The following is a 20978-nucleotide window of genomic DNA, read 5'->3' on the forward strand; positions in this document are numbered from 1 at the left end:
ACCCTGGACTTAATGAAGCACAGTGGACCAACACCATCAGATGACATGGCTCCCCAAATCAACACAGACTGTGGAAACTTCACACTGGACTTCAAGCATCTTGCAGTGTGTGCCTCTCCATTCTTCCTCCATACTCTGGGTCCTTGGTTTCCAAATGAGATGCAAAATTTGCTCTCATCAGAAAAGAAGACTTTGGACCACTGAGCAACAGACCAGGTCTGTTTTTCTTTAGCCCAGGTAAGACGCTTCTGACATCGTTTGTTGTTCAGGAGTGGCTTGACAAGAGGAATATGACATTTAAAGCCCATGTCCAGGATCCGTCTGTGTGTGGTGGCTCTTGTGAAAGTCCCCAACACTTTTGAATGGCCTTTCCCTGACAATCCTCTCCAGGCTTTGGTCATCCCTGCTGCTTGTGCACCTTTTTCTTCCACACTTTTCCCTTCCACATAACTTTCTATTAATGTGCTTTGATACAGCACTTTGGGAACATCCAACTTCTTTTGCAATTATCTTTTGAGGCTTTCCCTCCTTATGGAGGGTGTCAATGATGGTTTTCTGCACAACTGTCAGGGCAGCAGTATTTCCCATGATCATGATTCCTACTGAACCAGACTGAGAGACAATTTAAACGCTCAGGAACCCTTTGCAGGTGTTATGGCTTAATTAGCTGATTAGAGTGGGACACTTTGAGCCTAGAATATTGCACCTTTTCACAATATTCTAATTTTCTGAGATTGTGGATTTGGGGTTTTCATGAGCTGTAAGCCATAATCATCACAATTATGACAAATCACGGCTTGAACTATCTTGCTTTGCATGTAATGAGTCTATCTCATATATTAGTTTCACCTTTTAAGTTGCATTAGTGAAATAAATTAACTTTTGCACGATATTCTAATTTTTCGAGTTTCACCTGTATATTAATTATTGTAGTGATTTTAAATTGCATATTTTTTGCGTGTTCTATTTTTAAAAAAAAAATATTTTTTTTAAATTTTCATTATATAAATCAGTTATAGTAATACAGTAACAGTAAATTTACAGTTTTATATAAACTGCATAATCTTTAAAGGGACATTAAAACCGAAATTTCTTTTATAATTCAGATATAGAATACAATTTTAAACAACATTTTACATTTAAAAATTTACATCTATTATCTAATTTGCTTAATTCTTTAGACATCCCTTGTTTAAGAAATAGCAATGCACATGGATGCGCCAATCACATGAGGCATCTATGTGCAGCCACCAATCAGCAGCTTCTGGGCCTATCTAGATATGCTTTTCAGCAAAGGATATCATAAGACCTAAGCAAATTAGATAATAGAATTAAAGTAGAAAGTTTTTTAAAATTGCATGCTCTTTCTAAATCGTAAAAGAAAACATTTAAGTTTAATGCCCCTTTAACATTGCAAATTTACACAAATGCAGTTGCGTAAAAAATTTAAGTTGTGGCAAAAAAACAAAATTTATGCTTACCTGATAAATTTCTCTCTTGTGGTGTATCCAGTCCACGGGTTCATCCATTACTTATGGGATATTCTCCTTCCCAACAGGAAGTTGCAAGAGGACACCCACAGCAGAGCTGTCTATATAGCTCCTCCCCTAACTGCCACCCCCAGTCATTCGACCGAAGACAAGCAAGAAAAAGGAGAAACTATAGGGTGCAGTGGTGACTGTAGTTTAAAAATAAAAAAACACCTGCCTTAAAGTGACAGGGCGGGCCGTGGACTGGATACACCACAAGAGAAAGAAATTTATCAGGTAAGCATAAATTTTGTTTTCTCTTGTAAGGTGTATCCAGTCCACGGGTTCATCCATTACTTGTGGGATACCAATACCAAAGCTTTAGGACACGGATGAAGGGAGGGACAAGACAGGAACTTAAACGGAAGGCACCACTGCCTGCAAGACCTTTCTTGTCGAGAGTTGCAAGAGAATGACTGGGGGTGGCAGTTAGGGGAGGAGCTATATAGACAGCTCTGCTGTGGGTGTCCTCTTGCAACTTCCTGTTGGGAAGGAGAATATCCCACAAGTAATGGATGAACCCGTGGACTGGATACACCTTACAAGAGAAAACAATTTACAATCACTACAAATAATATACATGATACAAGAAATTTCGTATAAATCAAATATTGTATATACATAAAAAGCACCTCTAAGCTATTAACCCCTTATGCACCATTACCCCTAGCAAACCCTAACCCCACTTCACTATTAACCCCATTATGCACCCTTATCCCCAGTGCACCCTAACCCTACTACACTATTAAAGGGATGGTCTACTTAAAAATGTATCCTCAGGCATTGTACTCCAGGATTGGCATAAAGCTGATGTGGTGCAACTCTTAAAAAAAAGGTAAGCAGAGCTGATCCAAAAAGCTAGAGACCAGTTAGTCTGACATCAATAATGGGGAAGATACTTGAAGGGATTATATTGATGAGTATATTTGTGTAAACAAGATTGTGTGTTCAAATCAGCATGGTTTTATGAGAAATGGATAGTGTCAAACTATTCTAATTAGATTCTGTGATGAAGTAAGTAAAGATATAGATAAAGAGGAATCAGTTTATGTGATATACTTAGATTTTGCAAAAGCATTTGATACAGTGCAACATGAGAGATTAATGCACAAAATGAAGGGACTGGGAATAGATGAAAAATGTTAGCTCATGGATAAATAACTGGATAAAAGATAGGGAGCAACGAGTAGTAGTAAATGGATCATACTCAGATTGGACAAAGGTAATCAGTGGAGTCCCCCCGGGATCAGTACTGGGCCCTGTTCTTTTTAATATTTTTATTAATAACTTGGAGCAAGGATTAAATAGCAACATCTCTATTTTTGCAGATGATACAACATTGTATAAGGTCATTAGGTGAAAGCGGGATGAACTAGCGTCATACAAGGGGATCTGTAAAAATTTTAAGTATGGACAGGTAAATGGAAAATGAGATTTAATATGGGACAATTCAAGGTTCTACATTTTGGAAGAAAAATAAGCAGGCAATGTATTATTTAAATGGGACTAGTGAATGTACAATGCAGGGCAGCGGCTTCTAAGACTAAAAAGATACTAGCATGTATTAAACTAGGCATTGATTCAAGGGAGGAAAGCATAATTCTGTCACTATAACATAAATTATGCTTACCTGATCATTTCCTTTTCTTCTAATGGAAAGAGTCCACAGCTGCATTCATTACTTTTGGGAAATAAGAACCTGGCCACCAGGAGGAGGCAAAGACACCCCAGCCAAAGGCTTAAATACTCCTCCCACTCCCCTCATCCCCCAGGAACAAGGAACAGTAGAAGAAATATCAGGGTGAAAGGTGCCAGAAGAGGACGCCCCACATAAAATTACGGGTGGGGAGCTGTGGACTCTTTCCATCAGAAGAAAAGGAAATGATCAGGTAAGCATAATTTATGTTTTTCTTCTTAAATGGAAAGAGTCCACAGCTGCATTCATTACTTTTGGGAAAACAATACTCGAGCTATAGAGGACACTGAATGCCAAGACGGGAGGGTACAATAGGCGGCCCATACTGAGGGCACCAGGCCTGAACCTCTACCCAATAAAAAAAATAAAAAAAAAAACCACTTCATCCGAAGCCGAGAAAAACCTTTAAGGAAAAGCCCCAAGGACACTGACTCGCAGCTAGCCCAGAAGCCAAAACCAGAGACTGCAACGGACTCAACCGAGCCAACAGGCCTCCAGGAGACATCGTCGCCTAACAGACGGTCCCCCACCACTCAACCCAAACACATGAAAGGGACACCAGCCAAAAACCCCCAAGGGGACAAGGCAAAGGAGAACCGAGGAAACCGAAAGGTCCCCTAATACAAAAAAGAACACCTCCAAGAGTGAGCCCAGCTCACAGAGACCCAAAGTGGCTCAAACAGGGAAAGGAGGCCACGCCTATACCAGGCGAAACCCGGGATAAGACCAGGAACAGAGACAGAACACACATCTCGCCAACATCCTGCAAGCACAGAATGCAACTGAAGAGGCAAAGTCCTCCCAGTGTCTGATCATAGAAGACCAAAGCATTTGACCATGAAAAAGTGTGTAATACACCCAGGTGAAAAAACCCAACTTTGAGAACACAGAGTCCATAACAGGATGACAGAGGGTACTTGCGAGGAAGAAGAAACAGACAAGCAAGAAACAGACCGCAAAAGCAACCCCTGGACAGAGGGCACGCTCCAGGCAATTTAAGTCGCCGGACCTACAACACAGGTCCCTAAAAAGGGGAACACAAAACCTCAATCGAGGCCCTCGAGAAGGAGGGGATACCCGCAGAACCCAAAGAAATAGGAAACCCTCTTCTGAAATCAATGGAGCAAGTTGAAAGGAAAATCTATACCCTAGCAGACTGAGCTAACAGGATAGACTCAACAAGCTCACACATCCAGGAGACTGCGACCCAAACGCAGCGCCCTAGACTGCTCGGTCATCCTGACCTGCAGACCCACACCCAGCTGGACCAACCCAGCCTCAGGGATCCAAGACAGGGGAACAAAAGAAACCCTGAAACAGGTACAGGACAGAGCGTAAGGACAACACAGCCACCCCCACAGCACACAAGTACAACCCGACTCTGAAAACAGACAACAAGGCCATAGACCTAAGGATCAAAATAAAGGCCCAAAAAGTCTGACTTGGAGCCAGCAAGACCCCAGAGGGAACCAATCCCACCTTGTCACCTCCCATCCAGGAGAAGCCCCAAGCAAGGACTCCATCTCCATAGGGAGAAGAATATCCCCTAAAGAAAAAGGTATGATGCCGGAAGGGCAACAACTGTCCTCAAGGCCCGAAGCCACCAGCTAATGGGAAGAGAAATTCCGAACACAGATGTCCTAGAAAAGGACACCCCTGCAAGTAGCTTGCCAAGCAGAGGCACAGCCAACCCATTCGCTTGCAGAGCAGGGAATTCACGCCAGTGCCAGCAGCTGGGTATGAACCAACAACCCTTGAGGCGCAAGCCAAACAGCTAACCACCAGATGACATGGGATACTGTGTGGCAAAGAGTAAAAAATACTCTGAAAACCTGGCCAACCATGATCAGGTCAGGTAGATGGAGCAAGGATATAGCCCAAGTCCCACTACTGTGTATTACCCCCACCAGCCCTGAGATCCCAGATTCCAAAACCACCCAAAACTGGGTCAGGAAAAAGGCCAAGTAGAGCTTCCTCAACCAGAAGTCTCAGGGGGAAAAACAGGCTTGGGCATCTAATAGTTCAGGCAAACCTTACCCTAGAACTAAACATCCAAGCTGGCCAAAAAGCCAGACACAAGGGATATGGATGCATATCCAGAGAATCCAGATAGCGAGAAGAACTCGAAAGCCCCGACCAAAGGAAGGAACCACCCCTAGCTAAAGTCCAATGCTCCAAGGAGCAAGGCTAGAAGTTGTATAAAGAAACTTCTCAGAGCCTCCGGACAACCAAGGGATACCTTGAGGTCAAAAAAATCTTACTAGCAGGACTAGTCTCCCTATCACCTCTGCACAAGCAGAGGACACAAGGAAGAGAAAGGCACTAAGCCTACCCAGCTCCGGAAAACCCCGAGCTAAACAAAGTCCCCGCAGGGAACAACCATCACCCGGAAACACAGATCCCTAAAAGGAGATCCAACTCACCCGGAGACAATGGAAGAAGACCCAAAAGGTCTCTTATAACTCGGACAGACAGTACACGTCAAAGAGTAAGAGCTGCATCTAGTACACTATAAACAGCTTATGCTTACACCTGCAAGGTGTCAAGAGCTGCAACTGGTTTTAAACTGCAAACCCTCCGCATGCTAGACAGCTATCCTGAACAAGCTGTTGGTTCAAGCCCAAAAAGGACAAATGCAGAGGCCTAAAAATGAAGGCCAAACCACTCAACTGCGGTAAGGGACGTCAAGCCCTCCAACCGGTCAAGCCCTCCAAAACTCTCTACGTTCTGATGAAAGCAGATGTCAGATAGAGTGACGCAGCGGAAAACTCCCCTGCCCGGCCATCTATGACTGAAGGCTATAAAGGACTGAAACAATCCTTCCCGCCTCACGGACCCACAGGTCCTCTCAAATGCTTAGTTGAACATGAAAAACAAATTATAACCTGAGCACTCGGTGCTTCTACCGGACCTGCCGAGAAGAACAGCACCAAGTGTCTGAACAGCCGCAAGACCGAACAAACCCGACAGGACCAGCCTGCACCTAGGGTCCTAACCGGCAAGCTGCATAAATTCTCCCTCATAGGGGAAAAACCAGACATTTTTAACAAAGAACTAACATGTCCAAAGCAACTTCCGAAGAAGTAATAGAGTATCAATTCCAGAAGGTTCCCGCATGAAACAAAAACAAATAAAAAAAAGATATCCCATCGGATATAAATAAAATATAAGGCAAACCTGAGGTTAACGCCCAAAAAGACACAGGCCTACCCACAGGACCAGCCAAACAGAGCCCTATCTTTCAAAAACTGGGAAAGATCTCAAACAAATGACAATCAGGAGATTACTTCATCCCCACATGTGTAATGAGGTGCGCCATTCGAATTAGCAGACTGACTGAAAATCCCCGTATCTGGTAACGATAGGGTCATTCAATAACTGAAAAACATGTCTGAGCTATACGCGAACGCGCACAATCCTTTAACGAAAGGCACAACACTCAGGGACAGTTACAAACTGTAGAGGCCCTCCCCAAGGCGGAAGGCCTGGGACAATAGGGCACGAGCACATTCTCAAAGAAACGTCTGGACTCTGCAGATGAACAATCACCAACATTATGTGGAAGCGAAAACGTGCTGCAACCTCCGGGGGAGGGGGGGAGAAACACGCCACCCTGCATGGAAGAATCAGAAACTGGGTTACCCGCATGTGTAGAAGTATAAATTGGTAGGGAACTCACCTCTCGGAGGACAGGACCCCAAAAGGCGGATGGCTCAGCAGTCCCTTGATTCCCCAAGCCCGAGGAACCAGGCACTCTGAAATGGCATAAGGAACAAAACTGGTTGACATGTGTCAACGAGGCCAATCCAGATTCATCACCGGACACAGAATCTAAATCTGAAATCAAAAATAGTCTCAGTATCAGAATCCTCCGTAACTGAATCTGAAATTAGCACACAGTCTCAGCATCAGAATCCTCCATAACTGGGTAGAGGATATATAAATATGGACTAAAGTAGTAAAAACAAAAACGGCACCTGACACCCCCAATGGCTGGGGCACTCACCACCTCCTATAACCAGACTCCTGTGGACTAGAAAATTTCCTTTGCCACACGGTCGGGAATGCAGAAATGGAAAACGGAACGGAACCACGTCCGAACACAAGGTGAACCGTACAGTCCAAAAAAGCGTGCCAAACCAAAAGGCTGCATCACTTCCAAAGGCCTCACTGTTCTAAACCACAAGCCCATAAACATCACACATAAGCAGGTTGAATCACATAACAAACATGATTATACCCCCCCCTGTTCAATAACCCCCCTCAGGAGATATTAACCCTCTATTCCAAGATACTACAAGAGACTCACTGAGACCCTTATGATAAGTTAGACCCGCAAGGTGGTAGCCTCTCGGGAAAACATTTACATTACAGTACATTGATGAATAAAGTAAAATGAAACAGTCTTACCAGAATCTATGCCGTGGAACAGGAACACGGCCTTTCAAGTGTGACGGATAGTAGCATCCCCTACGCCATGGACTTGAGAGAAGAAAGCAGGCAGCAGAGCGAAGTTAGACAACGCTGATTGCTTGAGGAGCTGTTATTCTGAGTCGGGATGGTTTTGCAGAAAGACTCTACCTGCATCTCCGGATTAACTTTCATCCAAGCCCTCACTGAGAGACTGACAGGACAACTTAAAACTCCTGTCCCATGCCGAAGAGTACTACCCTCCATAAGAGACAGAAACAAAAATTAAAAATTCTGGAACTTCTCTGCCAACCTCCTGGGACGAAAGGCAAAGATTGACTGGGGGATGAAGGGAGTGGGAGGAGTATCTAAGCCTTTGGCTGGGGTGTCTTTGCCTCCTCCTGGTGGCCAGGTTCTTATTTCCCAAAAGTAATGAATGCAGTTGTGGACTCCTGGTTAGACCTCACCTTGAGTATGAAGTGCAGTTCTGGGAACCAATCTCAAAAAAAATAAAAAATCATTGCAGACCTTGAAAAAGTTCAGAGAAGGGCCACAAAGCTAATAAGGGGAATGGAGAATGTAAGCTATGAGGAGAGGTTAGCCAAACTAGGAGAAAGAAAGAAAGAAAAAAAGAGAAAAGAAAGAAAAAAAGAGAAAAGAAAGAAAAGAAAGAAAGAAAGAAAGAAAGAAAGAAAGAAAAGAAAAGAAAAGAAAGAAAAGAAAGAGCTTGAGAGGTGACATGATTACTTTATATAAATATATTCAAGGCCCATATACAGAGAGGGCAGAAGCTCTGTTTATTCCAAGAAAATTGTTTGTGACAAGAGGTCACAATTTATGGCTGGAGGAAAGGAAATTGAATCTCCTGCAACGGAAACGTTTTTTCACTGTAAGAGCAATGAAATTGTGGAACTCATTACCCAAGGAGGTAGTAAATGCCAATACTCTAGATACATTTTAAAATGGTTTAGATACATTTCTGTCTAGAAACAGAATTCATGGATATGATTGCTTGTTTTAAATGCATCACTTTTTAATGGTATTAATTTAAGTTCAACTGGAGCTTTTTTTGGTTGAGCTTGATATGCTTCAGGTTTTTTTCAACCTCATCTACTAAGTAAAATTTGTATTGTTAAAAAGATAGATAATCCCATTATTACCCATTCCCCAGTTTAGCATATCCAACACTGTTATATTAATATACTTTTTACCTCTTTGATTACCTTGCATCTAATCTTCTGCAGACTGCCCCCTTATCTTTGTTCTTATGACAGGCTTGCATTTTAGCCAACCAGTGCTGACTCATAAATAATGCCACGGGAGTGAGCACAATACTATCTATATGGCACACATGAACTAGCACTGTCTAACAGTGAAAAACTGTCAAAATGCACAGAGATAAAAGGAGGCCTTCCAGGGCTTAAAAATTAGCCTATGAGCTTACCTAGGTTTAGCTTTCAACAAAGAATACCAAGAGAACAAAGCAAATTTGATGATAAAAGTAAAATTGGAAAGTTGTTTAAAATTGCATATCTGCAAAGTAAAAATTTTAGTTGACTGTCCCTTTAACCTCTTACGCTGCCTTACCCGCAGCGCACCCTAACCCCACTATATTATTAGCCCCTAAACTAACACCAATGCAAAAAAAGAATAAAAAAAAAAAACAACAAAATAAAAAACAAACAGCAGTAGAACAAAACAAAGTAATTAAATACACAACAAAAAAACAATTTATTTTGAACTCGTAATACAAGTGATAAGCCAGACAAGTGCAAACACCTGCGATAAACCTCTTATTGCTTGTGACCAAATGTTTGCGCTCCACTCGTAATCTTGCCCTAAATCAGTTATGCCTTTAAAAAGGCGAACGGTACCAGACACCTCCTAAATGGTTTCCTGATGTCTGCAACAAAGATAATGGCTATGTAAGTAGTTAATTGTTCCATCTGTCTACATGAGCTAAAATTAAAAACCCTTATAAATTGGGCTTTTTGACAGAGCAATCATGAAAACCAGATTCCATTTTTATGACTTGACAAACCATGATATTCACAGTTTGTTTTTTTGCACTGAATTCCCCAGCCATTAAAAGGGTATTTAATTTATCCCTATTTTTTAGAGAATAAAAGTGTTTTTTTTGTCATTAGAGATTTACAGACAAGTTTACAATCATACTATATTTTACAAATTTAAATATCGAACATAGGGACTTTAAGGGACATGAAACCCAAATGATTTCTTTCACTATTTAGATTCAATTTTAAATGTCTTTTCAATTTACTCCTATTATCACACTTGCTTCATTCTCTTGGTATTCTTTTGTTAAAGGAGCTGCAATGCACTACTGTGAGCTACCTGAACACATTGAGTGAGACTACTCCTAGTAGTACGAGAACAAAATGTAAGATAACAGAAGCGAATTGTAAAGGTTATTTAAAATTGCATGCTCTGTCTATATCATGAAAGCTTAAAAATGTTTACCAAGGGTCAGATATATAATATTAAATGTGTGTGTACATATGTATTTATATGTGTATATGTGTATGTATTTAAAGACACACACACACACATTGGAGCCCTTTGTAGTCAAGTAGATGAACACATGTAAAAACAATAATGCAATATTAATTAATAAAGTGTTATACTGTGTGTTTATTTACTGTAAATATTTCACATTCCAATGTTCTCCACATAGCAAAATATGTTCTAAGTATTTGTAAATATATATATATATATATATATATATATATATATATATATATATATATATATATATACACACACACACACACCTATATGTATGTATATCTCTGGAGAGATTCTGTATGGAGGAATGGTCTCCAAGCCCAAGCTTGTATAAATGTAAACCCAGCTGTCTGAGTGTTGTCAGTACCATGAGATGTGTGCCCTCCATATACTTTTGGATAAAAGTATTGAGCCAAATTCGAGAGAGAGTGCTAAAGAGATCTCTGGATCGTAAGAGGACACCGCTCCACTGTACCACAGATACCGGGAGGGAGAACTACCTATACACTGCGCGGCACTTACCTCATGAGATTGAGGTAACGGAGTGTAAGTATACTCCCAACGGGCTCGTTGTGGAACGTGGATATATTGCTATATTTGCCTAAACATTTTGCATCACCTGCATCCACCTACAGCCATAGAAGCTTTCTACCAATATTGTACTTGTACTTTGAACTTTTATAGGGCTATTTCTGTTGTGATACAGATTGATATTGAAACTTTCTTATCATTATTATTACTATTATTACTATTATTCATGGCATGCTTAGGCTATCATAATATTTAAAGTATCAAGCTTAGTGACTTCTGACAATATTTAGGTCACTCTTGGATACAGGTGGCTGTATTTTGATATATGTCTTTGTGCACCTAATATATGTCTTTGTGCACCTAATTTGTCACACACAATCCAGCGGGTACTATATTAGTTATGTGGCTAGAACAACAATATTGTTAACTGCATTCCAACCAAGTTCATTGTGTATATTGTATACATTGATTCTAGATACCATTTGTTTTCAACTAAATATTAGCTTTTAAGAGTGACACTAAATAACAACTATAATAACCTTTTTTCTGATCTTCAGCATTTCAACCATTTGGCATCCCAAACATATACATTAACCAGTTGCTCTATTTCAGTTAACTTGCTTTTTTGAACTAACTTATTATGGACTCCCACATTTAGGGTCCTACCTTCTGAGTGTTGCGCCTTCCTGAATATTCCTTATCCCCTTTTTTCCCTCTCTTTATTACACATTTTAATCTATCAGGTTCACTGTTCCTGGGGGCACAGTTTTCTCTGGATAGATATTCATAGGCAGCAAATTCACCACTCTAGTCACACTTGAATATATATTTTTAGGGTGTTTTTACAGCGCCACCCCTACACCCATCTTTTTTGTTCATATATATATATATATATATATATATATATATATATATATATATATATATATATATATATATATATATATATATATATATATATATATATATATATATATATATATATATATATCATACCAAGGGTCAGATATATAATATTAAATGTGTGTGTACATATGTATTTATATGTGTATGTATTTAAAGACACACACACATTGGAGCCCTTGTAGTCAAGTAGATGAACACATGTAAAAACAATAATGCAATATTAATTAATAAAGTGTTATACTGTGTGTGTATTTACTGTAAATATATATACACACACACCTATATGTATGTATGTATATCTCTGGAGAGATTCTGTATGGAGGAATGGTCTCCAAGCCCAAGCTTGTATAAATGTAAACCCAGCTGTCTGAGTGTTGTCAGTATCATGAGATGTGTGCCCTCCATATGTTTTTTTGTTCTGGCTCTACATCAAAAGAACATTTGTTGAGCCCTGGACTAAAGTGTAGTCATGGAACAAGCAAGAGATTTGTATCTTCCAAACAAATGAATATTTACTGTAGATGCGTCCAAGCCCTGCAACTCCAACATACTATAGCATTAAACATGGCCACTGAACAGAGGCTACAAAGACTCCATGGCTGAGATGACAGGTGATTTGTTTGTGGTTACCCACCATATTCTTACAACAAAATCACTACCCCAAATAGGCCTAGATTACAAGTGGAGCGCTAATTTATTGCATGCCTGCAAATAGGCAAATGTGCCTGTTTGCGGGCACATGATAAATAACCAGTCTTTACAAGTTGCTGGTTATTTCTACCACGAAATCGCAAGAGCAATTAGCGCTTATAAAATTAACCAGAGATTAGATCTCTGATTAATTTTATAAATGTCCAGCAAATGCCCCCAAAATCACGTATAATATTAAAAAAAGAAAGATAGTAGCATCTTGATTTTTTAATAAAGTAACTGCACTTAGCAGTTTTTGGGGGCTAAAGTTGGCAACTGTAGGGTGCATATATATTTGCAATTTGCTGCCATTGCAGCACAACTTACCCCCTTCGCTGTTCTAATTCTCATGCCGTGTCTCATGGCATTAAAATGAGGCTCCCATTGCAGTTTAGGGATGGAAAGCAATGTGAATGCGAGGTTGCGTTCGCATAGCGGCTAACTTGTAATACCAGTGCACAATTGCGTGCGCTGGTATTACTCAATGGAGCGCAAATATCCCTTTCGCAAAAGCCATATTTTGCGCTCCACTTGTAATCTAGCCCTTAAAGGGTCAGTATACACCAATTTTCCTATAACTGCATGTAATAGACACTACTATAAAGAAGAATATGCACAGATGTTGACATAAACATCCAGTATAAAACCTTTTTAAAAAAAACTTACTTAGAAGCTCCCAGTTTAGCACGGTTGATAAGGTTAGTCTGGGACACCCACTGAAAGGGGCAGGGTAAACAAAAAGAATAGACACTCCCCACCTCCCCCCTTCCCTGCATATGAAAACACAGATAACAAACAGGAGCCAGCAGGAGTCTGTAAACGAAAGTTTACATCTGGCACTGTGGGTGGGGCTTGGTTAGGAGTCTGAAAATCAGCAAAACTATAAATTATTACAAAAACACTTCCAGATGGGCTATATAAATTGATCATCTACAAAACATTTATGCAACGAAAAATCTAGTGTACAATGTCCCTTTAATGTAAACTATTTCTTAAGGTTAAGAAGAGAACAAAAGCATAAAAAAGTGGACAGGAAATGGGGCTGTAGAGAGATAAATGGGATTATGGGCTCCATGTGCTAAGCAGTCAGTGAGCTACCCGCAACAAATCTTGCGTCAAAACTCGCAAACTGATATGTACAAAGTCGTCAACTATGTTCAAACTCGCATCTTTAAAATTGCGAGCGTACTTATCCTCCAAACCTCGCTACCTCTCCATTTTTCACTGTAATTAGACACATTTGACCACCAACTCGCCAAAAACGAATGTACTAAAAAATCTATTTGTCCGCTCGCTACAATTTCCGCTCCCACCTCGTTATTTTTGCCTTGCCACCTTTTAGGTGGCAGGCAAGGTACAAAACAATAGGAAAGTCAATCTAGACGCCAGTCTAGACATATATAAAAGGCAGTAATATCAGCATAACTGGCGTCTAATTTGTCTCTCATTTCCATGTACATAAATTGCGCCAAATTTGTCGACTGTAATTAAAGAGTAATCTATATTTTAAATTTGTATTGTATAGTTGTCAATCTTTATAATTATTTTTATATTAATATTTATATATTATCAGATCCAGATGAAGCCATATCCAAATTGTAAATAAATATTACAAAAATAACGCTCTGTTATCACTCTTCAAAATATTTTGAACAATAATAAAGTTGTTTAGATAAGTTGAACTTTTATAGGAGCAAAATTCTATTGCCGCGACTACTATGATGTTCGTGACACCTTGCATGTCACGTGTTAATAATTGGCCAGACAATTCAACTGAAAGTTAAGTACATCAGCTTAGTCGCGGCGAGCGAGGCGTCAAATTTATCAATAATCCGCCACTGCTCGCGGCGGGCTAGACTTGTCTATTTATTGGGGGATTATTAGTACATAGTGACAGCGGACACCATTTCGCCCGCGGCGAGTAACGGCGAGTTTATCCGCGTCTAAAATGACGGATGAATTGACGGCTTAGTACATGGAGCCCTAAATCTGCTTTAATAAAAACATTCCTCAAGTACCACCCCAGACAGAGCTATGGACTAAATAGAGTAATTACAGCACCATTATTAGAGTCCAATGTTTGTCATATACCCTCATTTAAGTTTATTCAGAATTGGAACTATTCAATAATTGAATATAATGTTTATGTGTATCTCTCTATGACAGATGTACAGATCAGAATGATTTTATTAGCAAGTTTAGATAATGGTTTTACAATACTGTATATTCTAATTTAGCCCATTCAATCCCTGATAATACCAAAATGTACTTCTTTGCCCTGTGTTGTTCAGTTTACTAGAAGTTGCATATAATATGCACAGTTCCTGCTTATCTGAAAAAAATAGTTTGCCATCACTAGAATATACACTATTTTTCATTGATGCAGCACATTTGTTTAAATCATGCTGATAACAGTTGTACCTAGCAACACAGTGCATCTCAGATACCTGGATCAGTTGATGGGGCTAATGCTTATTCTTTCCTACACAAAAATCTACATTTCTGGTATATGTAAGGTTGTTCTCAAGCCGATAAGTGGTTGCATATGCCAAGGCTTTGCAGGTTAGATGTATTGTCTAGAATACAACCTAAGGGTGACCTGCTAACTGAATTTCTTTGCAAATTTGTGTCATGTTACAGCATATTTCAAATTATGGGGATAATAACTGTTTGCCTACCTCAAATATATTACATTGCAACAAACACAAGTTCAAAGTTAACCCTTTGGCTGCTAAGCCATTTCCCACCTAGGTGCTAAGCTGGATTTGAGCTTTGCAATCAAATTTTCAAAGAACTACTGGAAATTTCAATTTTTTTAAAAAAAACGAAAAAAAAAATTTGCGTGTTTTTTTTCCCATGCTAATGTTTGTGCATGCTTACTTAACATTTTAACCTCTTCAGTTGTTATTTGGCACTCATTACATTCACACATAAATTTGGAGTATGTTTTCTGTGAGGTATCCATATAAATCATACCTTGTTTTTTCCCCCATCAAACCAAGAACTTTTAAAAAATAACTTTTGTTTACAGAAAAAAACATAATAATATGGGAAAAAGCTACCATATTAAATGCCAGACATGAAATAAAAAACATTTCTGTGTAACGGTCTATGGTATAAGGTCAAATAGCTGCACAGAAGCAATTATTACTTATATATTTCAAACACATTTTTGGTTAAACATTTAGCAGGAGTTCACCCTTCCAAAACACCAAGACTTAAGATATATTGTTAGTAATAATAAATCACAGAATAAAAATGTATTGTTTTGTTCACATTGCATAATTTATGCAGAAAACTGGTAGGTATAAAATATCCAACAATAAAAATATAACATTTTCCATTAACCTATTACCACAATGTATTCATGCTCTTACCCCTATCCAAACTCACCATAGGAAATAGAAAAAAAAATATGTTACAGGAAAAAAAAGAAAAACACAACAAACCAAAAACCATCCTATATTGAATTTCTGTTTTTTTTTTTAAATTTACACACACATCAAGTTCTCTAATATATTTATATATTTTTATTCCCTTACTTTGCATATATTATCTTGTTATTGGCTTACCAATGTGTTCAGCTAGCTCCCAGTAGTGGATTGTTGCTGCTTCAATAAAATATATCAAGAGAAAGTAGCAAAATTGATATAATAATTTAATATAAATAAATTGGAAAGCTGTTTTAAACATATACTCTATCTGAACCACAAAATACACATTTTGGGTTTTATATCCCTTTAAGAGAAACCTATAAGCCCTGGCTTCAACAACACGACAAAATGGGGACTATCAGTTTCTGGCAGCTGATGATTATTACTATGACAGTAAGATGACACTTATAAGGATATGAAACCCATTATTTAAATAGTTAGACCTTACTCTATCAAATAAGGGGTCTTATGATGTATTTATATGGTGAAGGGGTAAACAGTGTCTCTTAACATTGCCAGAATCACCAAAATAGATGCTGTGAGGAACATTTATTTGAAAGACGAAGATTGGTGCTTTCGAATAAGGGTTTGATGCTTTCTATGAATTGTGAGGGCTACACAGGGGAACATCATGCTGTTCCATACGTCTATGGTTCTGTCAGGTGACCTGCTGATAGTCACCTGGGCATGTGACCTCTTTCATATAAAAAAGGGACCTCTCCTTTCTCAAAAGATAGGTCATTCTCTGTTGCAGTGTAAGAATATTGTGCTTGTCACACTGTCCCTAAAAAGACCACAACACAAAAAATGCTGTATATAAAATAGGTTTTCAAAATGCTGCAAATTGACTTAAAGGACCACTACACACAGTAGAATAGCAATCAATAAATGCATAATAAAAGAGATATATGCAAAAACACATGAGTAGTAGATTATTATTTATTTTTTTACAAATGTCAGTTACATTTTCCTTACTAATGCATCATGTGACAGCCATCAGCCAATCACAAAATTCATATACATATAACCTGTGAATTTTGCACATGATCAGTAGGAGCTGGTGCGTCAGAAAGTGTGCACGTAAAAAGACTGTGCACATTTAGATGATGGTTGTGAATTGGAAAATTGCGTGTTCTATCTGAATCATGAAAGTTTAAAGGCCTTTTTGGCCTCTAGGGACTGTGGGACAGGCACAGTTTTTTTATGCAAAACCAAGGAGGTCTTTTTTTAGCACCCATTACTTTATAGAGATAAAAACTTCACTCTTATCTTTCCAACATTACATCTGTATATTATTCTAAAGGTAATCTTTTGCTCTAAATACATCATTGTATATAGCATTTACACACCAGTTTATTATAATTCTTCATGTTTAAAGAGACATCAAAGTCAAACTTTCATGATTCAGACAGATTCTGCAATTGTAAGAGACTTTTTCAATTTACTACTATTATCTTTGTATCCTTTGTTGAAAGCATACTTAGGTATACTCAAGAGTAGCAATGCACTACTGGGAGCTAGCTAGTGATTGGGATCTACACAAATGGTTCTTGTCACTGGCTGACTAGATGTGTGTAGAGCTAGCTCCCAGTAGCGCACGGGTGCTCTGGTGTTGACTTTAAACACATTGTTATATGCAAGCAATAGTGCACTTTATATGACTCTTAAAAAATTATATAAAACCCCTTATTGTTCTTTCACGCAATTTCAAAAAAAACTTTCAAATTCACCTGTTATCAAATGTGCTTCGTTCAGGAGCAGCAATACTCACCTGATGTGTTCAGCTAGCTCGCAGTAGTGCATCACTGCTACTTCAACAATTGATAACAAGGAGAATTAAGTTACTTGTATAATGGAAGCAAATTGCAAAGTTGTTTAAAATGTTGGGGTTTTAATTTTCCTTTCAATACATTTTCCTGTAACATCATATACAATCCCAATAATTTGACCAATTCAAATAACCGCTCTTTTAAACTATGTTACGATGTTAGAATGGAGGTTATAGAAATGAATTACCAAACAAACAGTTAACAATATTACAAAAGCACTCCCCCCCCCCCCATTTTATTTGCTGAATTTGTTTTCTAGGCCACAAGATCACTCATATTAGCACCCAGCAAAGCTTACAGTTTACAGTCTTTGGGATCCACCTTATACATAATGAGGCTGCAATCTGCCACGCTTCAGGCAATGAAAGCTAAGGTGGATCTTACACATTCATGCCAACTGACTAGAATCCCCATAATAAAGTTACCTGATGCCTGCAGGCGGGGGTGGTTGTATGGCTATTAAATTGGCATGATAGAAATGCAGAAAATATTTTAGTGATCATGATCATGCAATGCTAAAGTCTGCACAAACCACTTATTTTTCACTTATGCTGGGGAGTGCTTGTCCAGCAATGGTCCAAGGGCCATAATACAACTATTAAAGGGTTAGTAAACACCAAAAATGTTATTGTTAGAAAAGATAGATAATCCTTTTATTTACCATTACCTCTGTGATTACCTTGTATCTAAGCTTCTGCAGACTGCCCCCTTATCTCAGATCTTTTGACAGACTTGCTTTTCAGGCAATTAGTGCTGACTCTTAAATAATTCCACAAATGTGAGTGCAATGTTATTGGTATTAAACACATGAACCAACACCCTCTAGCTGTGAAAAACTGTCAAATGCATTCATATAAGAGGCGGCCTTCAAGGGTTTAGAAATTAAGATATAATCTCACCTAGGATTACCTTTCAACTAGGAATACCAAGAGATCAAAGTAAATTTGATGATAAAAGTAAATTAGAAAGTTGTTTAAAATGACATGCACTATCGTAATCATGAAAGTTTAATTTGGAACGTTACTATCCCTTTAATTTGCTTTTTGTTTGACAATCTGATTGTTTCTATTAAAAGGTTAATCTTCTTCCACTCCATGGTGGTTTGTCTGCCATTATATCATTTTGAATAAGTTTCTATAATAAAAAAAAAAAAAAATGTAAAAGGAGGAAATGTAAAATTAAAATAAAAGAGCCTCATTTCAAAAGATTCAACGACCTGTGTGTAAATTTAGAACATCACATATATCTTAAAAGGGATATTATGAAACCAAATTTTTTTTTCTCCCTTTCATGATTCAGAAAGAACATGCAATTTTAAATTAGTTTCCAATTTACTTCTATTATCAAATTTGCTTCATTCTCGTGATATCCTTTATTAAAAAGCGCATCAAGGCACTACTGGGAGCTAGCTGAACACAGGTGAGCTAATCACAAAAGGCATGTATGTCCACCACCAATCGGCAGCTAGCTCCCAGTAGTGCATTGCTGCTCCTAAGCATGAGTGCTTTTTAACAAAGGATACTAAGATAACAAGGCAAATATAATATAAATAAACTGGAAAATTGCACACACTCTGAATCACAAAAGAAAAAAAAAAAATTGGGTTTCATGTCCAAATTGTAGATTTTGTAAGGTAGCTGTGTTAGAGCGGACATTGTACTGTAAAATCTGTTTCCCTTTACAGGCATACCCCGCTTTACGGACCTTCCCTTTACGGACACTCGCGAGTACGTACATAGCTATTACGGACCCTCTCTTTACGGACACTCGCGAGAACGGACAAAACCGCCCCTGCGCACATGAAACAGTTAGTCTCTATGGTTCAGGAAGAGGTTGCCGCGCGCCAGGAAGATGTGGGGTTTCCGCTCACTGTGTAGAAGCCGTGCACTTTGCAAGTAAAAAAGTGAAGTTAAAAAGTGAATCGTGTATAGAAGATTCCTGCACCTAAATTGCTATTTTATTCCTGCCATAATACTGCACTGTACCACTACTGTACAAGCATTGAGAAGTGAAAAAAAAGTATTGCTTCACTTTAAGTACATTTTCGTTTTACATACATGCTCTGGTCCTATTGTGTACGTAAATGTGGGGTATGCCTGTAATATGTTCTCAATTACTTATTATGCCAGCTTCAGAGTATTAAATGTATGAGAAATCGCAGCCTTATATTTCTGAATTTGAAATAGCTCATTTTGCTCATTAAAAACCATCACCCTTCCTTTTCAAGAACATGCACATACAAATGTCCTGAACCTGCAAGAATAGCAGTTCTGCTTATATTATGTATCTGTATACACAAAGGCCAATACTAAGGAAATGAGCTTTTTATCATTTTTATGGTAGTTTCAATTACCAAAAACAAATTCTATCAAATACAAAAACAGAAATGAACACTTTCTAATGCATTAATATCCTACAGCTGGGAACACATTATGGGGGGGGGGGGGGGGTGACAGTACAGGTTTTAGATACTGTATGCGCTCATAGCAAAAATGTACTTAAAGTGAAGGTAAAGTTACCTAATTGATGATCCGGAATAACATTCTTTGTCCCAAATAAATAAGACTTTCATTCATCAATTTTTTCGAAATTAAGTTATAGCCGTAAGCAAACTATTTCATAAGCTTAGCCAATTCAACCCATTTTTCTTTTCTTTATTTTTTCCTGGGTCACGTTCTGAAACCATCCAATTGAAATTCTGGCCGTTAGGTGGCCGTCAAACTACGTCACAAGACTCCTTTTTAAAATGCGCATGCGCTATACTTTTAGTATCCAGATTGAGAACAAAGCACGCTCCGGACCCGCATTACATTGTTGGATTTTAGTGTATCGCATGCGCAGTAGCGTGAGAATTAGCCGATTTGCGCATGCGCTTTAGAGACGATCCTCGTGAACGCGCTTTAGAGATCCGTATAGAGCGGGTGGGACCGCTCTATACGTCACAGCAAATAAAATCAGGAAGTAGTGCTTGGGAGGAGTTTTCATGCAAACCGTAAGCAATTATATATAGATAAAAACTGTCAAAATATTTAAAGAATAGTAAAATAAAGTTAGCGATTAGCTTCTTCTACTATTAATTGATGCAATAACGTCTTCCAAGTAAGAACAATTTACCTTCACTTTAAACAACACAATATGAAGAAAACAAAATGATCCATTAGATATCAAATTGTTATCAAAGCTATCTTAGAATACTAAAAAAAAATCACTAATTTCACTGACATTTGAACTATTTATTTTTTATAGAAACCATTTGTTTCAAAACACTAAACATAATCCACAAAAAATATATAAATTCACATTCCTGCTCACATTATACTTCTAGTGTTAATATCACATTACTGTGGGGGATATTTTGGGCAAGATATGTAAAATAAATAGCCAGATGGCCACTCTTTAAATACAACACAAATTTAGATGCCTTGCA

General features: G+C 38.4%; 1 protein-coding gene across 2 annotated transcripts in view; it reads right to left on the reverse strand.

The window, feature by feature from the left end:
* Window positions 1-20978, reverse strand: part of SYTL4 (synaptotagmin like 4) — a 222535-nt gene that overhangs the window by 200367 nt on the left and 1190 nt on the right. The window lies entirely within an intron of this gene.

Source organism: Bombina bombina, chromosome 1 (assembly GCF_027579735.1).
Source record: "Bombina bombina isolate aBomBom1 chromosome 1, aBomBom1.pri, whole genome shotgun sequence".
Taxonomy (NCBI): domain Eukaryota; kingdom Metazoa; phylum Chordata; class Amphibia; order Anura; family Bombinatoridae; genus Bombina; species Bombina bombina.